At 53.2% G+C, this 25,545-nt stretch overlaps 1 protein-coding gene across 1 annotated transcript in view; it reads right to left on the bottom strand.

The window, feature by feature from the left end:
* Nucleotides 1-24,891, bottom strand: part of LOC146799199 (uncharacterized) — a 120,185-nt gene extending 95,294 nt beyond the window's left edge. The window contains exons 1-2 of the mRNA XM_085626638.1: nt 24,794-24,891; nt 24,643-24,710 (exon numbers count right to left, since the gene is read on the bottom strand). The gene's annotated coding sequence lies outside the window, so the exon portion shown is untranslated. The remainder of the gene's footprint in view (nt 1-24,642; nt 24,711-24,793) is intronic.
* Between the last annotated feature and the right edge of the window lie 654 nt (nt 24,892-25,545).

Raw genomic sequence — 25,545 nt, 5'->3', positions numbered from 1 at the left:
GACACCACGGGCATGGCCCAGGTTGTGTCCGTCCTCGAGGGGATCAAGGTCCAGCAGGCCCAGCAACATGCGGAGCTAATAGCCTGTCTACAGGTACACCAACGGAGGATGGAGGACAGACAGGCTGAGCAAGTGACGGCGTCCCAGGGGATTCACGCTGAACTCCGTCGGATGGCCGACACCATGGCCGACCCTCCCTGTGCCAGAAGGCGGAGAACATCACCACCCACAGGGAGGGATCATGAGGAGGAGGAGGAAACATCCGACGGAGCATCCCAGACGTCGTCACGGCCTGCTGCTGAGGTTCCCCGCAGGAAGCCGGGTCGTCCACGGAAAGGACCGTGAGGGTGGCTGCTACATCACCATCTCCCAGGACACCTGGCCTGGCACCTGGCCCACTGGAGCAACAGCATCACAGCATCAAGAGACATTCTCTGCCACATGGCCCTGCTGGTCACTGGCTGACCAATGTTGACAAAGACTGTGGCATGGACTCTGAGGATTTCCAATGGCAAGGACACCAACTCCCCTACTGAACTTTGGATTCCCTAATCCCGGAAAGCCCCTCACTTTGTCCCCCCCCCCCCAATAATAAATCACACTATTAAGAGTAGATGCCTGCTGGTAGCATTATTACCTAACATGTGTCTTGTACAGTCTAAACATGCCTGAGTCATCTGTTCACTTCAACCATCCACACCCTGGGGCCTGAGTCTGGCACAGGACACATGGGTCACAGTTTATTAGGCAAGACAGACATGGAGCACCATACACACCCGTGATGGTCAGAACCAGCTGAGGGGGTGGCCGAACAACCGTGCTGACAGACACATTGAGTACAGCAACAGTCATGCGCAGAGGTCAGGGATCCTGGCCCGTGTCTTGGGGGGCACCCAGGTATGTGTAGACAGGTGGCAGAACCATGTCCTGCAAGCTTGAGTCCGGTGGATGCAGAGAATGGGGTCATGGACAACGTTGGATGCATGGGGATGGCACATGTCACAATACCCACACAGTCATGGACATCATGCACAATACACAGTCTCAGCACACACACACAGCTTGCATCTTGCCACTCGACACATTGACACATAGCCACAATCAGGGAATACCATGCCAGACATGCAGGATGCACCGTGCCAACACACCAGCATTGACTGAGAAGAGGCACCTTGGAGGCATAGGGACACCTTTAATAGTCATGTTTTTGGGATTGCAGAGGCAACTTGAAGTACACATGAACACATCATGTGGAGTAACATGTGGCTCCAACACTGGCACCCCCCTTCTGCAGCACAAATGCGTGATAGCCATGGAACTGGCACACAAGTGTCGGCTAACAGCTAAATACCCACAGCTGCTCACGGAGAGCCTGCCATACACCATACATCCGCTGATGTGGAAGTCCCACGCCATGTCAAGACAATGTTAACCGTATGTGTCCGAGGGCAGTGTCACACACATTGATGCCATCATCACAATCCACTATCCCATCACTGATGACTGACAACCAGGCAGCCCATCTATTCAGGTGTACCCAGCTGCATGTCGTGTCCCATGGGGATGCCACATGTCTGCAGAGGAACCAAACCCCGACCGGGGCAGTGTGCACACATCATGAACAACTGCCACACCCAATACACCCCAGATGCATCCCTTACCCCATGGAGACTTCCAAACGTGTCCGTGCCTGTAACGCTGAGTCAGCCCACGATGTCATGTCCATGAGGAATAGCAGTGCCACAACAATGCAACCAGCAAACGGCAAGCGCAGGTACCTGGGGAAGAGAGACACACAAGAAGTCAGCCACAAAAAGCACAGCCACTTGCATGTGCAGTTACTCGACACATGTATGGATGACAACATGCTAGGTCACAATTATGACTGGGGAAATACTACCATCACTGCCACCATCACTCCAGTGACACACCCACACACACCTCTGACCCACGTGCCATACATGCAGGTGGAGACACACATCACAACGCATGCCACACGGGGACCAATGCGTGCACACTCAGACCCTGGTACTCACCACTAAGCAAAGAAGTCGCGTATGAGCCGAGTCCGGATGTCCTCTTGCGGCTCCACATCCTCCACATCACTAGCCCCATTGCCAAGCCCTTCGTCCTCCACGGGTGGATGGTCCTCGTCATGTTGATTCAGGATGAGTGGCACAGCTCTTTCAACTGCCATGTTGTGCAGCATGCAGCAGACCATGAAGATCTTGCAGACCTTCGCCGGGGCATAAGGGAGTGCACCGCCGGTCTTGTGGAGGCACCGGAATCGGCTCTTCAGCATGCCAAACGTCCTCTCTATCACTCGCCTTGTCCGGCCATGGGCGGTGTTATAGCGGAGCTGGGCCGGCGTGATGGGGTTGCGGAGAGGTGTCAGCAGCCAAGGCATGTTGGGATAGCCAGCGTCCCCTACATGGGAAGCACATGGACATCGTTAGAACTGGTGTAGCGGTCGTGCTGGTCGGCTATACAGAATACAGGACAGACAGACTGTACCCACCAACAACACATGCCCGTTCGTTGCGCAGCTGCATCATCATATCAGGCATCCCGCTACGCCTCATGATGTAGGCATCGTGTGCTGATCCTGGGAAACGAGCACAGACATGTGAAATCACCATATTGGACAGACACACCACAAGGGCATTGATGGAGTGGTAGTGCTTCCGATTGCGGTACGCCACCTCCCGTGCGTGTGGTGGTACCAAACCTACATGTGTCCCATCTATGGACCCAATGACATGGGGCATCCCTCCCAGGGCATAGAATCCACGCTTGACCTCAGTCATCTGTTCAGGGGTTGGGAACTTGATGAAGTCATCCAGGTGAATCAACATGGCCTCCAAGAAATCATGCAGCACACCGCTGAACATGCTCTGGGACATGCCACCAACATGAGCTATGGTATTTTGGAAGGTACCCGTGGCAAGAAAATGTAGGGCAGCCATTACCTTCAGCTGGGGTGTCAGTGCCGTAGGATACCTGTGCTGCGGTTGCAGGTGTGGTGCCAGTCTCGCCGTCAGCTCCAGAATCAACGGTTGGGTGAAGCGGTAGAGCCGGATCCTGTCATTCTCCTGCATGGTAGCCAAGTCTGGAATTCTTCGGGCAACAGGAGGCGCTCTGCAGTAATTTGGAAGTGACAAGGAAGAGTGAGTGCACTACGAGAACAACTCATGTCTACTGAGCACATGTAAATCTGGCAATACACACATGCCACATAGGGAGTCAGGCATGTGCTACATGCCCAGGACACGTATGGATGCAAGGTGACACTCCTTCCAAAACCCAGCTACACACGGTGATTGAGAACCTCCCCATGCCACGCCATGGAAATAGCTGTGTCCCAGTGCAAGTGCACTGCCCAAACGCAAGACAGGAGTGACATACACCCACACATCAGCAGAAGTGTGATGCCGATTGCAGAGACTGGTAGCGGAACACTTGAGCCACAGGTCACATGACATTACACTAGTCCAGCCCACACACCTTGCCATGAAGGTGCACATGTCATGACTCACCACACATTCCTTGTGAGTTTGCTGACATGGCCTTGTCACGCTACTCCGTGTCCCATGCATACATGTGCACCTCACATCCGATAACACATGTGGCATGGTGTTGGGAACAGTGTGCAATGACAATCTACACACAGCCACATGTTGGTTGCTGCAACGGCTGCAGCTTTTGAGGGTGCTACAACATCAACCTGATGTAAATCCCGGACACATATATGGCATAGTCACATTGTGCACTGTGGGTAGTGACAAGTCATGTGTCATGACCCCTGTACCGGGCATCATGGGACACTTCCGTGTGTTGGTGTCCGTGCCATGCCAGTGACGCTCACCCCAAGTGCGCAGTCCCACATGCACACATGTCAAAGGAGTCAAGGGCATGCCTGGCACACATTGCACCCTCACACAGTACACATGTACACATCTCATCATACATCTGGTGCCTTCTCCACTCAGGAGGCATGTTCCACATCACAGCCTGTGACACCTGTGCCCCACACATGTAGTAATGCACAGACGATGCCTTGATGTCCATTCCTGGACAAGTATGTCCATCCATGGACAAGTATGTCCGCCCTATTCCTACATGTGTGTCGCCTATCACCACAGTGATGTGTAAAAACCGCCGTACTGCTGCTGAGAGGGCCTGTGCATGTTCCCAAATCACTGTGGGAGTGCTGCCGTATGTGTACCCATCGTGATGGTGAGCGTACATGCGAGTGTACGGTCCGTACCACTACGGGTACGCGTACGCGTGCAGACCCATAGTGATAGAGAGCGTACATGCGAGTGTACGGTCCGTACCACAACGGGTACGCATACGCGTGCAGACCCATAGTGATAGAGAGCGTACATGCGTGTGTACGGTCCGTAACACTACGGGTACGCATACGCGTGCAGACCCATAGTGATGGAGAGCGTAGGCATGCATGTACGGGCCGTTGCCATGCATTTGGGGTGCCCTAGGGCCCCGAAACGCACCGTACCTGTGTGTGATGCTCCAAATTACATAGGGGACAAGTATTAAGGCCTACATGCATGCTGGTTGTCATGGAGACCAAGTTCAAAATTCGAAATTGTTCTGGAAGGTGCACAGCAGAAGTCAGTTGGAATTCTTCTACTTTGTTGCAATGTGTTTGTGGGGCTGACATCATGCAGGAGAATGAAACCGATAGAGAACCCACAGACTGCTAGCTTTGAAGGGATTGGTGGAAACATAGGATGCAAATGTGAGTGACCAATCACTCTGTACTCCTGTGCATGAGACTGGGCAGAAGGGCACATATAAGGCAGCCAGGTCCCATGAGGGAGCACTTGCCTGCACATCTTTGCATTCGTCGACCCAGCTGCTGCTACTGATTCCCTGGAACCATGTCAAGGGCTGTGGAGAGGACACAGCCATTCACCCTGGAGGAGAACATGGCTCTGCTGGATGTGATCCTCCCACAGTACTCCATGCTGTATGGGCGACCAGGGTATCAGGTGAGTGCATAGGCCACTGCCACAGACTGTCCCTATGTTGTGACTGTGACTTCTGCCATTGCGTCCAGGTGTCACACACATGCCATGTACTGTCGGGGGGGTCCCAGGGGGGGGGTGCCTGATGTCTCCCAGCAGTGCCCTGAGACAGGAGGGGTGGGGGCCTATCACTCCCAGCAGTGCCCTGAGACAGGAGGGGTGGGTGTGGAGTCCTCCCAGCAGTGCCCTGAGACAGGAGGGGTGTGTGCAGAGTCCTCCCAGCAGTGCCCTGAGACAGGAGGGGTGGGTGTGGAGTCCTCCCAGCAGTGCCCTGAGACAGGAGGGGTGGGGGCCTATCACTCCCAGCAGTGCCCTGAGACAGGAGGGGTGGGGGCCTATCACTCCCAGCAGTGCCCTGAGACAGGAGGGGTGGGGGCCTATCACTCCCAGCAGTGCCCTGAGACAGGAGGGGTGGGTGTGGAGTCCTCCCAGCAGTGCCCTGAGACAGGAGGGGTGGGGGCCTATCACTCCCAGCAGTGCCCTGAGACAGGAGGGGTGGGGGCCTATCACTCCCAGCAGTGCCCTGAGACAGGAGGGGTGGGGGCCTATCACTCCCAGCAGTGCCCTGAGACAGGAGGGGTGGGGGCCTATCACTCACAGCAGTGCCCTGAGACAGGAGGGGTGGGTGTGATGCACAGTGTGAGCCTTGATCATGGATTGTGACATTGCCATCATTCCACCTGTGTACCCACTGTGGCACGTACTGCTTTTTCCCTCACCAGGGGATGATGTCACGCAAGGTGCAGTGACCGAGTCATGTTGTGCATGTTTTCAGCATTACCTATGCAGCATGTGTCTCAAGTTCATGGATATGCTCCCTGGTCATCGGTATTTTCGCCAACGCTGTGTGGTGCAGATGCAGTGCTGGATTGTCCCCAGGGCCTGGGTGCTATGTCAGACTCCGTTTCCTGTGTTTAGCTATTGTCTCATGCTCTCCATGGTATTTCAGTGGCATGGTGGCTCAACCAACTGTGTGTTTCATGCCCTACATCGGTACCCTGTTCAGTAGATGTTAGGGATCTTCCTTTTCAGGCCATGCAATGTTACCTATGTAGATTGGACTCATGTGACAGATGTGTACAGGTGTCTGATTAATTTCTGTCTCTCCACCCTGCCCACAGCATCGTCGGGGGACACAGAGGGAGACATGGACACAGACCAGGCGGAGGGACCGAGCACCAGTGCCAGCCGTGACATCGGGTCTGGCACATCGAGTGGGACAGAGGCGGAGGAGAGTGTGGCCGAGGACCTGTCGACTGGCACATCAGACTACGAAGCTGACAGGTCCGAGGAGGATGTCTCCGAGTGGGCGGAGGCTGCACCAGCAGCTGACAGCGGAACAACACCTCGCACCGCCCCCTCAGTTTCCACCAGCCGCCTCCCACTTGCTCGTGTCCCTTCCCAGCGTGCCCGGTCACAGCATGTCTCCTTCCTGCCAGGCACCGCACCCCCTGCCCCTGTCTCCACTGCTGCCGCCAATGCAGAGTCTGTGGACATCCAGCGGCAACTGCAGGTTGGTCAGGCTGCGATCCTTAATGTCCTCCATGCCCACGGCAAAACCCTCACCAACATCGAGGCTTTCTTGGAGGGCATTCATTCATCGCAGGCTGACCAACGCAACTTGCTGAGGTCCATAGACTCCACACTGACTGCAGCAGTGGGTCTCCTGCAGCGCGACCTCCCCCCACCTACCCCTGCCCCATCCACACTTCCCACTCCCAAGCCTGTCCCACGTACACCCAGACGTCGGCATGCACCCACATCAACGGACACGGGCACCACACCAGCAGGGAAGGTCCACCGCACTCCTCCTGACACGCACACACAGGGTGAGGTAGGCACACCCACTGGGTCGGGGGGCAAACGTGTGACACGCAGCCATAGTGGGAGTCCGCATTCCACCCAGTCCACTCCCTCCAAATCCCCTCCCCTCAGCTCTCCTGGCCACATCTCCCCCAAGGACTCCTTCATGGCCGCTCTGTCCCTGAGCCCCACAGTTACACCACCACGCAAGCGGTCAAGGAGGTCCCCGGTCAGGGTGGTTGAGTCTCCCCCCCTGTCTCCACCCTCCCCCGGTGGCGCTGCGACCCATCCCTCTGACCCCCCCCCTCCTTGGGGCCTGAGGTCCCTTCGGGTGCAGGGGACTCCCTGGAGGACCTTGCAAAGGTGTGTAGTGCCATCCTGGCCTCCGCATTTGGCACTGACCCACCCCCTGTGGTGGAGTCCTCCATCCCTGCACCCACAACGCTGCCCCTTTGCCCTGATGTCCCTGCGGTGCCTGTTGCTTCCCCCCCCCCCTGATGCCCTCACCAGTGTGGAAGACGATGCCATTTGACTGTGCAGGCAAGGTAGGGGACACGCATCCCACTGTGTCCCCCATCCAGCTGAGAATCATTGACTGCCCTATGGGCTTTGTGAAGATTGTACTGCCTGCGATCCACGGACATTGTGCTCATGCTGAATAAAGCTTAATTTTGTTTTCATTATCACACTACTGCTATGTTGGTGTTGGTGGGGCTGCTACATGGTTTTGGGTGGTGTGTAAGGGTTTAGGTGTGTGGGATATGTAGTAGTGTACTGCTCATTGGTGGGACCCTGTGATCTGTGTGCCATCACAAGGTGTTGGCTAACTTTCTTTGTTCATGTAAGCAGTTACTGCATGGTGCACTTGTCCCAGGGTGTATTCCTTCCTCTGTGGACCCAGCTTTCTTCCCTGCAGGGTGTTCCCAATGTTTAGCGCAGAGCTGTGTCTACATGAGCTGTGTGTGTGACGGAGCCCTTCTACTTTGGCCATGCATGCAGGGCCATGTCTCCACCTGCAACAATCGTGGCATCCTTGGTGATCACTGTACTTGTGTGTGGAGTCTGTTGACATGAGTTCATGGGGACATGTTCCCTTGTAGCCAGTATGCATGTGGATAATTCTGGCCTCACACACATGTGTTACACCCCTCCTGTCTCAGGGCACTGCTGGGAGGACTCTGCACCCACCCCTCCTGTCTCAGGGCACTGCTGGGAGGACTCTGCACACACCCCTCCTGTCTCAGGGCACTGCTGGGAGTGATAGGCCCCCATCCCTCCTGTCTCAGGGCACTGCTGGGAGGACTCTACACCCACCCCTCCTGTCTCAGGGCACTGCTGGGAGGACTCCACACCCACCCCTCCTGTCTCAGGGCACTGCTGGGAGTGATAGGCACCCACCCCTCCTGTCTCAGGGCACTGCTGGGAGGACTCTGCACCCACCCCTCCTGTCTCAGGGCACTGCTGGGAGGACTCTGCACACACCCCTCCTGTCTCAGGGCACTGCTGGGAGTGATGGGCACCCACCCCTCCTGTCTCAGGGCACTGCTGGGAGGACTCCACACCCACCCCTCCTGTCTCAGGGCACTGCTGGGAGGACTCCACACCCACCCCTCCTGTCTCAGGGCACTGCTGTGAGTGATAGGCCCCCACCCCTCCTGTCTCAGGGCACTGCGGGGAGGACTCTGCACCCACCCCTCCTGTCTCAGGGCACTGCTGGTAGGACTCTGCACACACCCCTCCTGTCTCAGGGCACTGCTGGGAGGACTCTGCACACACACCTCCGATTTCAGGATATGTACGCTTGGAACATACACGGTGGGGGTACGCTCAATGCATTCGAGGTGAGGGTACGAGTCTACTTACACTGGTGTGGTGGGGGTACGCTCCATGCATACGCGGGTGAGGGTACGGGTCGTACGTACACTGTTGGGCCGGGGGGTACGCTCCTTGCATACGCGGGTGGGGGTACGGGTCGTACTTACACTGTTGGGCTGGGGGGTACGCTCCTTGCATACGCGGGTGGGGGTACGGGTCGTACTTACACTGTTGGGGTGGGGGGTACGCTCCATGCATACGCGGGTGGGGGTACGGGTCGTACTTACACTGTTGGGCTGGGGGGTACGCTCCTTGCATACGCGGGTGAGGGTTCGAGTCGTACTTACACTGTTGGGGTGGGGGGTACGCTCCATGCATACGCGGGTGGGGGTACGGGTCGTACTTACACTGTTGGGCTGGGGGGTACGCTCCTTGCATACGCGGGTGAGGGTTCGAGTCGTACTTACACTGTTGGCATGGGGTGTGCGCTCCATGCATACGCGGGTGGGGGTACGGGTCGTACTTTCACTGTTGGGGTGGGGGGTACGCTCCTTGCATACGCAGGTGAGGGTTCGAGTCGTACTTACACTGTTGGGGTGGGGGGTACGCTCCTTGCATACGGGGTGGGGGTAGGGTCCGTACATATTCGTCCCCACGCTATGTGATGTTTGTGCGGCCCGTACCCAGGCCTTTGCCACGTGGGTGCGATCCGTCCCGCCATTGTTGGGGTGACGTGTGTGGGCGTGGTCCGACTCGTACCCACGCTCTTCAGGCGTGGGTACGGGACGTACCTGTCTGGTTGTGTTGCCGGTTCGCGTGGTGACGGACTTCCGTTGTGGCGGTCGCTGGCTTATCAGGACACGCCCACACCCCCTCGTGGTGACCAGGGCATGGGAGTCAGGTATGTCCAGGCCATGTGTGGTGTGTGACTTATGTGGTTGTTTTGTGGCCTGCCCTGGTCCTGCCACCCCCACCCCACCCCACTTTCCACCCTCCCTTAGTTATTCTGACCTTCTGCGGCGTCTGCGTCGTAACCTGTAGAGGAGGTGGACTGCTATGAGGGCAGGGATGACTCGTAGGTTCGGGTCCATGTCTGTCCGTCACGTACTGGTACTCCTTGCTCGCGTCGTCCTGTCGCGTACGGGTCCTCCTTGATCGGGTCGTCCTGTCGCGTACGGGTCCTCCTTGGTGGCGTCGTCCTGTGTGTCCGTCACGTACTGGTCCTCCTTGTTCGCGTCGTCGTCTGTCCGTCGCGTACTGGTGGTCCTTGTTCGCGTCGTCCTGATTTCCCGGCAGTTTTTGGCTGCCGCAAAATATTCACCGTGCGGGGTGACGTCGGTGCGAATCGTGATTCCTGGGTCGTGAATGGCTGGCTGCGAGCGTCCCGACGTCAGGTCGGCGCTTTCCCGGATCGCATTGGTAGGTGTTTTTTTGTTCGGTCGGGCTTTTTTACGATTCGTACGGTAATGGTGTACCCGTGCGAATCGTAATTCCTTGTTTGTGAAAACTGACGACCGGGTACGCGTCGGGCGGAGATTGTGCTCCGTCCGACTGTTCGTACCCGGTTTTTGCAGGTTCGTGATCGGCACCATTATGTTCTGCTCCTACAAGATTATGAAATCCATCCAACTTTTATGTTATGTTATACTAAATTTGTAGGGCACACGTACCAGATTGGTTCCCTGGCGCTACTCTGGAACCTGTTAGAGTGGTATGTTACTCATATACCTGTCTAACTAGCCATGTTTTAGGAGTTTGCAGGAAGTCATGAGGTCTGTGCAGGACCTCATCTCCAGAGGTGGGGAGTTCCAATATCTGGGACCTAGTGTAATAAACCTTGTTCCCCCAAGGTGTTTCCATTTAAAGGGGGGGTCCCTGGTGAACACCACAAGTAGTTTTTAATCTTGGGGTCGTGACGTGGCGAAGGTGAACATTTTACGTCAACACATTAATATCGTAGAATGGATAAAAGAGAGCAGTATTGGGGTTTTTTTGGGGTTTTTTTATAACCACTTGATGTGCCATTGGCTTGCCTATTTGGCAATGTCCTTTTCTAAGGAGTACAGCTCTCAGATACAGGGCATCAATGGGCGACACCAAATATTACAGCTCCTTGCGCTTAATAAAACGGACCCGGTCCTTAGTTTCCAGAACACAATGCACTTAAATGTCATCTGGCCCTGGCGCCAGACAACAACTGTGATAGCATCTGTCACCGTCATAAATTAAATCAATGAACTTCAAAAGGTCGCAGGAGAGGCGCCAGGCTAAGTCTCGGTAGACCAGGTCACTCTGGGCTTTACCTTGCCTCCCTGTGGAACAGGGAGAATAATCTTCAAGATGTTATGTATGACCCACAAACCCAGGCCTTCAGCTTGTCTCAAAACAGCTCAGGCTGCTGAATTCTCTGTATATACCCAAGCGTGGAACGCACAATAATAACATCGATATTCCAAATCCAAACATTTAACCAATATTCGATCACGTGACTATCTTAACCACCATCAGCCTAGGCCTACTTCCTCATTAAAATGTTGCGTGGCCCTCAAAAGAGTACCTTTGAAATATATGCCATGCGTTTTCAACCTGAAGCCAGGAATCGAAGGAAAGCTTGTGGCCAATAGTGTGAATAGTGATGGTGGCCTCTGGTTCAGGGCTTCCGGGAATGAAACATCCTTCAAGTTAAGAGTGACCACTAACTCACGTCGAGCTTGGGAAACTGCCCCATAGGTTGCTTGCATGGATTGTAGATCCACCAGCGTGTGGGCTGCAAATAAGAACTATACATTACCGGGACCAATCTGGGCGTGATGTTTGGACAACAATGCCTATATATCTTACATCAGACTCTGACCCATGCTGTGTTGGAAAGCCGTATTGTTCGGCGAAAGTGGTAGTAAAAGTAGGCCGTTTGCTGTACCGGCAAATAACAACATGTATCTATACCAATATTTGTCTCATTCAGAATGTCTCCAATAAAACTCTTCCACAAAGGAAAACATAGTACAGCCTTATAGCCCGCCGTATAAAGTGACTAGTGAGCTGCAGATTACCCTAATATGTCTGCAACACACCCTCATGCTAGACTATTTGGTACCATATATATTTTCCAGTTTATGGTAGTGCTGCACGACCAGAAAGGTATCGAGTGGTTGCGCGCTTTTACCTGGGTACCAAATTACGCTACACCAAGGACACACTCCTTTCTTATTAGGCACGGGGAGAGTAAGTGTTTTTTTCAGAATCACTGCATATTGATAAGGCGCTGAGACTCCGGGCCTGGTTCTCTCCAGTATATCGTAATGGGCCATGCACTCGCTAGTTGTGCATGGACTGCATAAGTCTTAGTAGCTAAAGTTCAAAATCTGTTATTTCTGCCCAACAAACAAGTCTCATTGGGTATCCCTAGAAAACTATACTTAGTTGCCGGAAATAATTTGGTTTGTATCCTGCGCTATGCTGGTTGTAATTAATGTAATTCAGCACGCCCCTAAAAGCGTTATAGAACTCACACCCTCTCGCGGTAAACGGCGATGCCGGCCTTGGCGATGCTGGCGCCCTGTGCCAGAATGTTGTTGGCGCCCCCCCAATGCCACCTCCCCCACAGATTCTCTCACTAGCCCCCTTTAACAGTTGACCAAGTTTCCATAACCACACTCTCAAATGCATTGAGTTAGTTATATAGCACCACTCCTACCAGTGTAGGGTGTCCAAGAACTTTGCATCTCACACAAAAGACCGCCGAGCCAATAGATCATATGAATGTGAATCAGTGTATAGGAAATGTTACCTGAGCCAAAGGACTCAAAGTGTAGGAGACTCGTGTCTTCCCTACTGGCAGGCAGTATAGTTTAAGCTGCTTGGTGTGGAGAAGCACAAGCTCAGTCGATTTCTAGCCAAATTAACCCTCTTTGCAACATTAATCAATGTTCTAATAATGTATGCATGGCGGTGTGTATGCAGCTTTAGGATGAGCGTTCGTAGCTCACTGTCCACTATTAGGGCATAAGATATACAGTGGACATAACAATCAATGCCTCTTTTGAACGCAGTAACCTGCTGACCTTTTTACATCATACGCACTCTGAAATCTACCTGGCGCACGTTCTTTGCAGCGGGCATATTAACCCTCTGCACTAACTACACCGAAGTCAAAACCTACACTATACAAATGCCTGGTCTCTCTCCAGGAAGATAACGAATAACACGAACTATCTTGACATTTATGTGGGGCCTGGCGCGAGCGAGACTCGGACAGTTAAAACTTGGCTCTACAAGGGGCCAGCTACCAACTCAAAACCCTCAGTTAAGCGCGGGGGGATGATCAATAGGACCAAGCTCCCGGATGTCGAACGGCTCTGAGCTCGAACCTGGACTCTCCGATCTAAGGCGGCAGCTCACTCACTGCAATCAACCCAACCTATGGACACGGCAGTCTGGCGCAATTACCTCATTACCCACGCAGAGTCCCTAACGCATCAGTACCTCTTTTGATGAGACTGACTAAGAATCATGTCCCCCATTCTAAGTCATAGGGATCGGGGAAGACTGGGCAGCGTCCCTTCCTGAAGCTGAGTCATCCCGGTCCTCAGGGTACAGTATGCTGAACACAGACATAAACATTCGCCTTATCCCTCCGTGCAACCAAAAGTGTACAAAGAACGGAGAAGCCCTAAGAATGTCAGACATTATCCTAAAATAGACAACCTTCTTAAAACCCTTCAGGTGTAGCCAAACGTCCACCGACGATGTGTGCTGTCACATCACGGAGCGCTTTGCTTGGGCGCCGCATTTAAACTCGCAGCACGCTGTTGCATCTGGGACCTTAAATCAAAAATTTTATTTGCCAATAACAAGGATGCCTCTCTCACAAGCAACCACCCACTGACCCACGTGCATGACACGAGCCCAACTATAATCTACTCGGCACTCATCTCAGCAGGCCCGTGCACAATGCAATCCCTGGCTCCACCATCAACCTTCTAAGCAGCCAACCCCTACATGCTGCCTGTCTATATAGCGCGAATTTGACCAGAAGGTATTGGCGCGCTTTACGCGCGTGCCGTATTAAATCTCACATCCCGACACTAGGAGCTTATCATCATGCAAGATATATAGCGCGCATTCGGCCGGAAGGCCTTAGAGCGCTTTGCCCGATCGCCGTATTTGAAAACCTACGCCACGGCACTGGGGGGGCTCGCATGCTGCATGTTATATATAGCGCGCCTTCAACCACAAGGTGTTGGAGCGCTTCGTGGGAGCGCCGTATATAAATCCCCCATCGCGGCACTGGGGGATTGGCATGCTGCATGTTTCGAACGCGTGGAATCGACCAGAAAGGCATCGGCGCGTTTTGCGTGAGCGCCGCGTTAAAAAACACACCTTGCAGCACTGGGGGCTGGGCACCACCTCCCATGCTCGAATATCCCGATCGTAAAGAAGAGATTTGCCAACTTATGAAATTTTGACCGCGTTTCCGGGACCCGCTCCCCTCCTCATCCCCCCAGCCACGCGCTCCGGAGCACGTCGCCCATAGCTTTCCAGCCCTCGTTTCTAACTGGGACATCGATTTTAAAGGCTAATGCTTCTCAGAACAGTTCGCTGCCCCGCAGCGGTCCCTAAAAATCACTCTTCAACCTGCATAAAGGGCTTTAGATTAGATGTTGTGTCCTTATGAGAAAGGCGAAGTTCAGTCAGACGCGCGCACGCACACAAACATCCTTTCCACCCCCAGCATGTTTAAAACATCATTCTCTTCCAAGCAAGTTGGAGGGTTGCAGGGGGCGCTAGAGGGCGCACAAGCAGTATGGCCGCACTCCTGTGAGGCTCCTGCAGCCTGGATGTATAATCCGGCATTTATCCTTCGTACCTGACCGCCTTCCTAGCACTGATCGGGGGTAGTTTTGGCTGTTCCCCTCCTGCGGCTCCGCTCGTAGTTTGGAGGCTGTACGTTGCAGGAGGACGGAGTTAGCAGCATCGCGGGGTTGCCGGCGCCCTGTCCCGCTGTCTTGTGGAGCGATCGACCGGACCTCTGCTCTACGCTACGCCGAGGCATGTCATGAGGCGGGTGGGCCCCAGAGAGTGCGCCAACGCAACGGAGCCCAAGTGAGCGCGATCCGGGAGGGCTGAATCCATGCGAGGCTTGGCAGGAACTGCATGATTGGGAGACGTGTCCCGTGCCTGGTGGGACCCCAGTGGAGCTCCGTTTTTGTGGGGGCCGAAGATTGCTGAGGACTGGTGACCGCGGAGGGTGCCCACCCGACTGGCTGAGTTGCTTCCGAGGCCTGCGGTGCTATGTGGTGCTATCCGGGAGGTGGGTTATCCGGCCCCCCTCCCCCCCCTCATTTTGGACGGAGCTTGCGGGGCGGCGGCGGGGGGTTGGCCGCCCCCCCCCCCCGGTGGCGGAGCTGGTCGACGCGCACATATCTGCGGGGCCGCTGATGGGCGCCATGGACTGTCCTGTTTGACGCTGCGGCTTCTCTCGCTCCCGAGCTCCGTGATCTAAGGGCTACACCCTGGGATTGTTGGCGTGAAGCGCGTAAAGCACTGCTTCACGACTGCTGGATTACGTGCACCTGTGGCCGAGGTGCTGGCGCGGGGGCGCAGATTTGGCGGGGAGAGCCCTTGGAAAATCTGCAGCGGTTCTCCTGGTTGCTGTTACCTCCCGGTGGTTGGTTCTGCTCCTGCCGAGCGATTACGGGCACTGCCCCGGGGGCCTCTGGTGGGACAGACTGCTGGCGGTTCCGTGGTGGAGGGGACCTGCCTCGGGGCCCTTTCCCTCCCGCTGGAGGCGCTGCAGGCGATTGATAGGAGGTGCTGGCTGGCGTGGCCCCGGAGACGGCGGGGGTCGGAGGCGCACTCACTGCCGACTTTTGCGTTGGAGAGCTTGCCTGGGCCCTCATTCCTGCGGGCGCTGGCTGCGCTCACGCCGGGCCCTGAGTTTCGCCACTCAAGTGCATCCTGTGGAGTGTAGCCCTCGCTCTTTCGCGCCTGGCGCTGGCCCCCCGCCGCAGGCCCATAATGGGTAAACAGGATAACAAGCAGCCGAAGCTTACATTTGCTGCCCCGGCGGCTAAGATGGGACTGCGAACTGCGCCGGATGCAGAGGCCCCACAGGGCCCGGACGCGGACACGGCCTCTCCGCCGTCGGACCTACAACAGATGATGCGAGAAATGAGGCAAGGCTTTGCCACCATAGTTGACAAGGTGGACCGCCTCTCGTCACGAATGGATGTGTTTGCACAGAAAATAGATGCCCATGAGGACCGCCTGACTGAAGCTGAGAGGCGGATCTCCGATAACGATGACACCATGGCCTCTCACACCACGCAGCTTTCAAGAATGGACAATGTGCTTAAAATTATAGCAGCCAAGAATGAGGAATTGGAGGCCCGCAGCCGGCGCAATAACATCCGCGTGGTAGGTGTGCCCGAGTCCACCAACACTGGCCGCATGGAAGAGTACGTGGAGAAGATACTCCTGGCCTCCATTGGCTCTGAGACATTCTCGAAGCAGTTCATTGTTGAGAGAGCACACCGCTCCCTGGGGCCAAGACCTCGTCCTGGAACCCCGCCTAGGCCCATCATCGCCCGGCTCTTGAACTATCGAGATCGAGATGCTGCACTGCGAGCCGCGCGCATGAATCAAAATCTTTCCTGCGAGGGTGTCAACTTCACCGTCTACCCAGATTTTACGCCTGTCGTCCAGGAACAGCGGCGTAAATTCGAGGAGGTCAAGAAAAAACTCCGTGCCCTCCAAATTGGCTACGCGTTGCTATATCCGGCGAAGCTGAGAGTCACTCATCAAGCAAAGCAACATTTTTTTACAAACCCGCAACAAGTGGAGGACTACTTGAAGACCCTTCGGAGGGCTAGGGCGGTGCAACCTGACGCGGAGGATGCTGATCTGAGGGATGAACAATAACTGTTAGTTTGCTGTTCTAGGGGGCCTGTTCCCTGCACTCGTGGGTGGCACTGCTGGCACTTCTTCTAGTGTTTCGCCATCCGAGCCCCCTTGTGTGACAGTGCTGAGACTGATCGAGACTGCCCGGATCGGTTGCTGGTCGGCGGTTGGTAAAGTATTCCAGGCAACATCCTCTCCCCTTCCCGTGCTTGTGGTAGGGAGTGGGTTGCAGAGGGTGGATCTGTGCGCCCCTGGTGGGAGTACCCCCATGCACAAACTGACTATGTTGCTCCTGTTGAGCTATGTGTGGGCAGTGGTGGGAGGGGGGTGGGAAGTTTCTTCTGGCAAGTTGGGGCTGCTTCAGTGGGTGGGGGGAGGCCCTTTCGAGTCCTTTCTGGGCTTTTCCGTGGCCCTTCTTGGTGTTGTGGTTTTAATGTTTACAGTGCTCGCCGCGACCTACCGGAGGACGGCACTGGGGTCACTGGTGACTGGTCTCTGTTATTGGGGGGGGGAGGGTGCACTAGGTTACTGACTAGGCCCCTGGGCTCCCCTTCCTGGGTGGGTGAGCGAGTTTCTGTTTTCGAATGCTGTGGTGTGGGTTGTATTAGGCCTATAGATAGAGTTGCAATTCCAATTGATGCAGGTTACAAGGCAGAGGAGTCTTTGGGGTGGGGCGGAGGGACAGTGATGTATGACAATAATGTTACAATGCTGGGCGAAGCCAACATTACAGAGGTGTTACTCGCAAAGTTGACATGGGTTTTTGCCATAGGATTATGTAGCGGCCCCTTAGAGCGCTTTCTAATGCACGCAGTTATTGGAGATGGATGCTATTATGCCCAGAGCTTTGAGGTTGCTCACAGAATGCGCTGCCTCCGCGCGGGAGGAGTAGGGTTGAGGACATGTGAGACCAGGGGGAGGAGACGGTTGGTGGCCCCTATACCAGTGCACGCTATTTCTTGTTCGTATCTGCCCGCCTATGGGAGACACTGATTTGAACATACTTACCTGGAACGTCAGAGGCATGGGGAACCCTAGGAAGCGTAGACAAATTCTTTCTTATCTGGATCGCCATGCTGTGCACATAGCGTTTCTTCAGGAAACCCACTTCAAGGCGCAGGCCGCTCCTACCTTTGCCGGCAGATGGGCGCAATATACTGCCTTTTCTTCCTATTCTTCGTATTCTCGCGGAGTTGCAATACTCGTGTAAAAGGGGACCCCCTTTATTTTGTCAGGCACCAAGAGTGATAGCCAGGGCAGGTACTGCCTGATGTGGGGAAGATTGGGACATAGGACAGTCACCCTGGTCTGCTGTTATGGCCCCAATGTAGACGACCCACGCTTCTTTGCAGACCTTGGCGCCCTCATAGTGGGCATAGGCACACAGCGCCTCATATGGGGGGGGGACTTCAACACCACCCTCAATCCTCCAATGGACAGGTCCCACCCAGCCTCACACCACTATACCCAGTCCCGAAAGGCACTTTTAGAGATAATAGAGGAGCATAAACTGATTGACACGTGGAGACACTTACACACTGCGGACCGTGAAGGTACACACTTCACGGCACAGGCGAAATCCTGGGCAAGGCTTGACTACGTCTTCCTGGCCCCACACTTTCATGCGGCGCTGGCTCGCGCACACCACCTCCCGAGAACCTTTTCGGATCATGCGCCGGTGCGCGTCAGCTTGCGGGCGGCTGATTTAGCCCCCCCGCGGACGGCCTGGCGTCTACAGCCCATGATGCTGCTAGATGCTGTTTTTCAGGAGGAACTGAGGGAAGACTGCTTAGATTTCTTTCAGCGTAATAAGGACTCTGTGAAGGATGTGGAAACTATCTGGGACGCGTTCAAGGTGACGTTGCGGGGCATCTGCATCGCCAAAGGGTCTGGGGTACTGAAGAGTATAACCGCACGACTCCGCACCCTGGAAACTGACCTGAAGACGCTAGAGGCGTCGGTGGCTGACAACCCTGATGATGCACTATTAGCTTGTATTCGGGAGAAAATCTCGGAATATATGGACGAAGCCGCTAGGGAGACAAAATTTAGAGGCAAGCATTGGACCGCCCGTCGGTACGGCGAGGGCGAGAGGCTGGGGAAGGCTCTGGCGGCAACAGTGCGGCTGATGCGACCGACTAACACTATCATGGAGGTTGTGGGGGATGGCGGTGCCTTATACAGTGATACCGCGGACATACTCAACGCGTTCGTTGTACACTATCGCAACTTGTACACTTCGGCCAGGGCGGAGGAGTTACACCTGCACGAATATCTGGAGGACGTATCACTGGGGTGGCTTAGCGATGCGCAAAGAGAGTTTCTGAGCTCTCCCTTCGAATTGGACGAGGTGCGTGAGGCTATTATGCATATGAGCTTGGGCAAGGCCGCTGGGTTGGACGGGATACCAATTGAATTTTATAAGACGTACATCGAATTTATGGCGCCGGTCTTGCGCGAGGTGTATGAAGATGCATTGGAGGTGGGCCACCTTCCCCCTTCGATGCGCATGGCACTCATCACGTCCCTCCTTAAACCAGGGAAGGCAGCGAATGACTGCGACTCCTACCGGCCCCTGTCATTGCTGAATTGCGATGCGAAAATCCTAGCTAAGCTCATAGCTACTCGCATTAATCTGCTTCTCCCTAACCTAATCTTACCCGATCAGGCCGGGTTTGTGCCCGGTCGGGCTACATCCCATAACCTGCGCACGTTCTTTTCGATTCTGAATTCGGTGCACGACGACCAGCCAATGGCGGCCGTTTTCCTTGACGCCACGAAGGCGTTTGACTCCTTTTTTTTTTTTTTTTTTTTTTTTGTTGTAAGACATTTATTATGAACAAATGAAATAGATGATGCACACTGCGTCACGCCAACAACCCGGAGGCCGGCCGCTATCAGGTAGGTTATACAAAGATTACATAAAAATATCTCAGAGGCCATCATCCGGCCGGGTTGATCACTCAGAGGTAAACTTAAGATACAATAAAATCTTCAGTGTTTACAGTGCATCTCTAGCGAGTAAACGGTCTTACTTTTCTTACAGTGCTGCTGACAATTGAAAGATAGCGAAAATCAATGAAGCCGCCCCCGAGTAAGCAGCAGTCAACCACCCGCTGCAGCAGCCTATAAAAGGCGTTTGACTCCTTAGAGTGGGACTATTTGTTCCAAGTGCTGGCACGCATGGGGTTTCCAGGCATATTTATCTCGTGGATCAAGTTATTATACACTGCTCCTACAGCCAAAGTACTGGTGAACGGTCAGCTTTCCGCTTCTTTCCCCATTACCAGGGGCACCAGGCAGGGGTGTCCTCTGTCGCCCTTGCTGTTTGCCCTGGCCATGGAGCCTCTGGCTGCGAAGCTGCGTCAGCATCACAAAGAGAGGGCGCTGAGATGTTTCCAGAGGCAAATATTGATATCTCTGTACGCGGATGACATCACTCTCTATATACGCGACCCAAAGGATAATCTCAACCCGATTCTTAGGGAATTCATCCGCTTTGGTAGGATTTCCGGGGTCCAGATAAATTGGAGCAAGTCGTGTCTGTTCCCCCTAACGGCCTCCACTGGGCGGTTCGGGTTGGACTACCCCCTCGCCTGGTGCGAGGGGGATTTTAAATACTTGGGTATACAAATAGAAAAAAATAGGGAGGAGCTCATGCGGGCTAATTATGGCACGTCAATTACCCGCATTGCGGACTACGTTACTCGTTGGATTGCCTTGCCCTTGTCCATGGCTGGCAGAGCATCGTTGATTAAAATGATAATACTACCGCAACTGCTGTATCTATTTTTGAATATTCCATTCCATCCTGGTGTCTTTTTTTTTAAGCAACTCCGCACCGAGCTCATAAGACTAGTTTGGGGTGGTAAGTCGCCCCGGCTCAAATGGGAAATTCTTGTCAAGCCGTATGATCAGGGCGGTTTTGGTGTCCCCAATTTTGAGCTGTATTATCGGGCAGCCCAGGCGCATTTCGCCTACTTCTGGATACGGCAGCCCAGATATATGCCACAGCTCGCAGCTGAGCATTGGCTGGCACACCCGATCCCCATAGAAGGCGCATTGTATATCCCAGTGCTGGGGAGAGATAAAACGCCGACAACGGTGACTAGCACAGTGTCCGCATGGAATCAATTGGCTGCCTCACTGGGGCATGCCTTGTTGTACGCGCCGCTTCTGCCCCTTGCTTACCACCCAAGTATGCCCCTGCTGCAGGAGGCGGGATTCCGGAGACTGCTTCACACTATCCATATCGCGACTTGGGGGGACCTGTACCACAATGGCGCATTTCGTTCTATGGAACACCTCTATGAGAGCTTGGACCCCTCTCCGCTTGACGTTTTTTTCTACATCCGGCTTAGACAGGGGATACGGGCGCTCACGCCCAGCTTTCCACAGGAGCCCCCGCAGATGGCACCATTACAGCGCATCCTCACCGACGAAGCCCCAGCTAAATTGGTTTCCAAAATATACGGATCGGTACACTCGTTAATACCAGCGCCGCAGCTTGCAGCTAGGGAAAAATGGGACAGGGAGTTACAAGCCCCGTTGACGGATAAACAATGGCGATTCTGCTTATTACAGACGGAGCGCATTTCCTCCAGTAGCCGTTTCCGTATCATACATTACAAATACATTCACAGACTATACCACACACCTGTCAGGCTTCACAGCTATAGGCTCCGAGACAATGACTGCTGCGATAGATGCCGGGCTCCTGGGGCGGATTTCCTTCACCTGGCCTGGGCCTGCGAAGGAGTGCATCGTTATTGGTGTCAGGTGTTTGAAGCGCTCTCTAAAATGATCAACACAGTGGTAGTGCCCTCCCCTCTTCTAGCCCTGCTGGGGTATGTAGAGCCAATACAGGCGACACATCGCAAATTCATCGCGCTCGCTTTTTTGCTGGCTAAAAGGAGAGTTGCGTGTCGCTGGGGCAGGGGCAGGGCCCCGAAATTCAAGGACTGGGTGCGGGATCTTACCTATTGCCAAGAACAGAACTGCACGTTCTCTGAGCTTATGCTGCCAACGTCCCGGCCTAGGGACATCTGGGCTCCGCTGAGATGCTATCTCCTGGCGGGGGAGGCTGAGGCGGGCAACTAGGTTACTGCATAAGGTCCTTTGGGCGTGGGTCATCAGGTCCTCTGCTTGGTACACAGTGGAACTTGTGGGTCTCCACTCGGCTTTGCCGGGCGTAATACTGTTGCTGGAAATGCTAAGAGAGAGACCCCCATGGTGAGGTCAGCATGATAGTAGCGTCTGTGAATGTCCACTTGCGGGGGTTGCTGCTGTGTCTTGATAAGACTGTTATATTTGCACTGTCTGCCATGTCATGTTTGATTCTCCTCACTGCCTCCTCTGTATTTACTTTGCTGAAAATGTGAACTCTTGGTCGTACTATGTCTACAGCTGTATGTTCACTATAAAGTTTCAAAATAAAGTTTAAAAAAAAAAAAAAAGTTGGAGGGTTGCAAGAAGGCGAGTTGTCATTCCGAACTTTGAAATCTTTCCAAACATGCTCCATTATTTTTGTGAAGCAGCTTTTATGCATCACGACTCCGAGCACTAAAATGTGAGGAACGTGGCGTGCTTGCAATACGCGCCACCTCCTCAAGCTTGCACATGTTTATATTAGGAAACTTATAAGTGTCGCCATATTAGATAATGCGCTCTAATTCTTCCTATTGTAGGCGGAAGCCGCAGATGCCGTCTGTGATTGTCTCTCGTTAGATCACCCACCGCCTGCACCTCCCGTGATCCCCGGGCGCCCCGGTTGCTTCACAACTATGTAGCGCTGTGGGGGGGGGGATTTGGGGTGTCTTGACGAGCACCGCACACGTGGCAACCCAGCAGGTATTATAACGCTTAAACGGCTGAAAATTATTTGCACAATTATATGGCGCGAACTCGACCCGAAGGCAGCGGAGCGCTTCACACGAGCTCCGTATTTACACTAGGCGTTCAGGCACGGAGAGACCAAGCGACTCGCCCCAACAGCACAATGAGCGGACACGACCCCGAGGCTTGAACACTGGCACTCCGCCCCAACGTTGGCCAGCCACACCATTACTCAGCGCCCGATGCCGAAGTTTCCCGCCTAACACCGACCCCCCTTCGCGCCCCAAAGACTCCACCTTGCGCCCCCTCCACCCGTGGCAATTCTGAGCCACAGGGCCCTCGTCACCTGGTACTGCCCAGGGACAGGGCCGGGGCGGAGTGGTTGCGGCAAGACTCACCAGCGACTCGCAGACGACAAAAGGCCAGACGACGGCGACCGAGCGACGAGGCGAACGGATCTCGCGTGGCCAGGAGGAGCGCAAATACGCGTGGCCAGGAGGAGCGGCGCAGGAAGCAGAGGAAGATCTGAGGGGGTGAGGCGCCTAAAAAGGGGGACTAGCCTCGCCCACCCTAGTGGCACGCCTCCCCAAGACAAACCCCTTGGGGGCCTCCCCTCCCTGAGGCGCGGCCTCACTAGAGCAGGGGAGGCTCCGACGGGCGGCCACTAGAAGGCTGCCCTGCTGATGTCCCCCTGCGTGGGACGCGGGCAGCGGCATTTCTGCACTCCTCCTGTTTGCAGCTATTTCGTCCGTCGCTTGTTCTCGAGCCCTCCTGCAGCCTTGGCTGCTGCTGTGTGAGCTATTCCCTACCCTCACACCGACCTGAAAAGAGGCTGACGAGGCCTCGACACTACCTCCTTTCCGACCATCCTCAAATGGTCCAACAGGGCTCATCGTCCTTTCCCGGCTCCCACCACCGTGGCTTCCGTTCCCTTCCACCGCCCTGTCCCTTGCTATGAGCCTGAGACACGGAGATCTGCTCGGAATCTCTGGGCCCGTCTGCTCCTTGTTCTTTGTAGTTCCCCCCCTAGCTGCCTGGTTATTGCTGGTGGCTTGACTTGCCTCACCCCCCCCGAATCCAGCGATTCCAAACGGCCACTGTCTGCCACTACCTGCCTGGATCGCTTGTTTGATAAGCCCCGCAATACTGGGCTAGCTCTACAATACTCTGTAAATGGGTGTCGATAACCTGCACACCTTCAGATTAAAGGTAACTGGTTCTTAAAAAAGTAAACATATCTATTAAATGTAATCGTCTGTTTTGTAATAGGTGCTGCCCTCAGTACAACCTGGCTAGCCCCCACCAGGTAACATGAATATCTCAGTGTCAAACATAACCTGTCTGAGCCTGAGGACGCACTTTGCACATGCCCAGAAACTGGTGCTTACTAATTCATATCACATCTTATAAGAAGAGAACCATATATGTATCACCATTTCCAACATAATCTCAAATTCCTCAACAGTGTATCCAGTGATATTACACAAAGTGTTATCCAACACAAATTATTAACCATAAAGGAAAACTGGAAATGTACAAAAGTATAAGCCAATGCATATGAATGTACAACAGTAACAGTTTGAAGCACTGTGTTTTAGTTTATTTTATTTTATTTTTCATATCCTCATTTCTTGATAGCATCAAATGGCAGACACTATTCCCAATGCATTTCGGTGGAGCCACCTTCGTCAGGGGAATACTGAAACAATATATATGATAAAATGTATGTATAGTATACAAGTGACTGAGAAAACAATGTTTTTCAACAAGTAATAATTACAATGTTATTTTTAACAATGTTATTTGATAGAGTTGCTTTAACAAGAATACCAGGAGTATACAGGCCAAGCCCGAAAATGAGTGACAAAAGTAATGCAAAAGAATGGTAGTGAACCTTCTCCAACAATTGTATATGAAACATTAGAAAGAAACAGGTTTTAAGTGTTTGTGAAACACGCAGAGTGAACCTGTGCCCTATGTGCCAATAAAACCCTATTCGTGATTCAGCTCCATACGAAAGACCAAAGAGAAAAACCATAAAGAAGCCATGCTGGTGTAAAACCTTAGAATTACGTCCAAAAAGGACTCACCTACTAGTATGCCATACAACTGAAATTTGGAGTCCATCCGCATACCCAATACTAAGGGATAATAATTTGAACGTACAAATAAGCGATCAAACATAATGAAAGTGGAGGCTTAATGCAGCGTAAATCAAAATAAAATTCTAACGTACTTCGAATTGTTCGGTGTGTACGCTCTCTTCTCTGTTGCCGATTCTACAACATCAATAAACGCGGTATGCTGCAATATAGGAGAAACCTCGTTAAGATGGTTTTCTCTATTACTCAATAGTCTTAAAGTCCAAATCACCCCCATGTTCATACCTTAAGTGTCGAATTCTGGATGAGAAAATACTCCTCTCTCCCATGTACGCGCTGTACCCGGTAATGCTTGTGCTTGTGTATTTTAAACTTCAGTGTGTGACGTCAAACGGTGATCAACATCGAAAACGGACCATTAAAAAACATGTCGGACTGAAGAAGTGCATGAATGACTGCTTAGTAAAAAATGCTTGAATGACGTGTTAGTGTCTCAAAAGTCAATGTAAAATGGAGAATCTATAGTCCCACGTGTACTGGATCTTTCGTAATGCAGTAATGCCGACCCATGAATGATAATACGTCTCCAAGCAGTTTACAGCATCTGTATGATATAATATCAGTGCCCCGAAAATAACAATGAAAAAGCGCCACGAAAAAACGAATATGACAGTAAGGAAAAAACTATAAAAAATGGTAAAAATAAATCGAGATGAGAAACGGGAACGGGAATAAAATCGGGTGTAAACGTGACGTTAGCATAATAGTCCTGTATGCAAAAAATGTGCAGCTAAACACTCTGCGTGTTTCCAAACCTAAAAAACTCAATACGATTAGTCAATCCTTGCAGAAATTACAAAAGTAAAGGAAAATATCATAGTATTAAAGTACATTCTACTGATACCACCTATTAACAAAATTGAACAATAAAGTTGCATTTATAAAAAACAAGTGAATTTAATTTTATCATTCAACCCACAAGGGCTCATGGTGTTAAGAAAACGAATCCAAAAAGTTTCTCTTTGAGCCAGTAATCT

Source organism: Triturus cristatus, chromosome 9 (assembly GCF_964204655.1).
Source record: "Triturus cristatus chromosome 9, aTriCri1.1, whole genome shotgun sequence".
NCBI lineage: Eukaryota > Metazoa > Chordata > Amphibia > Caudata > Salamandridae > Triturus > Triturus cristatus.
This window is presented reverse-complemented; position numbering and strand designations above follow the sequence as displayed.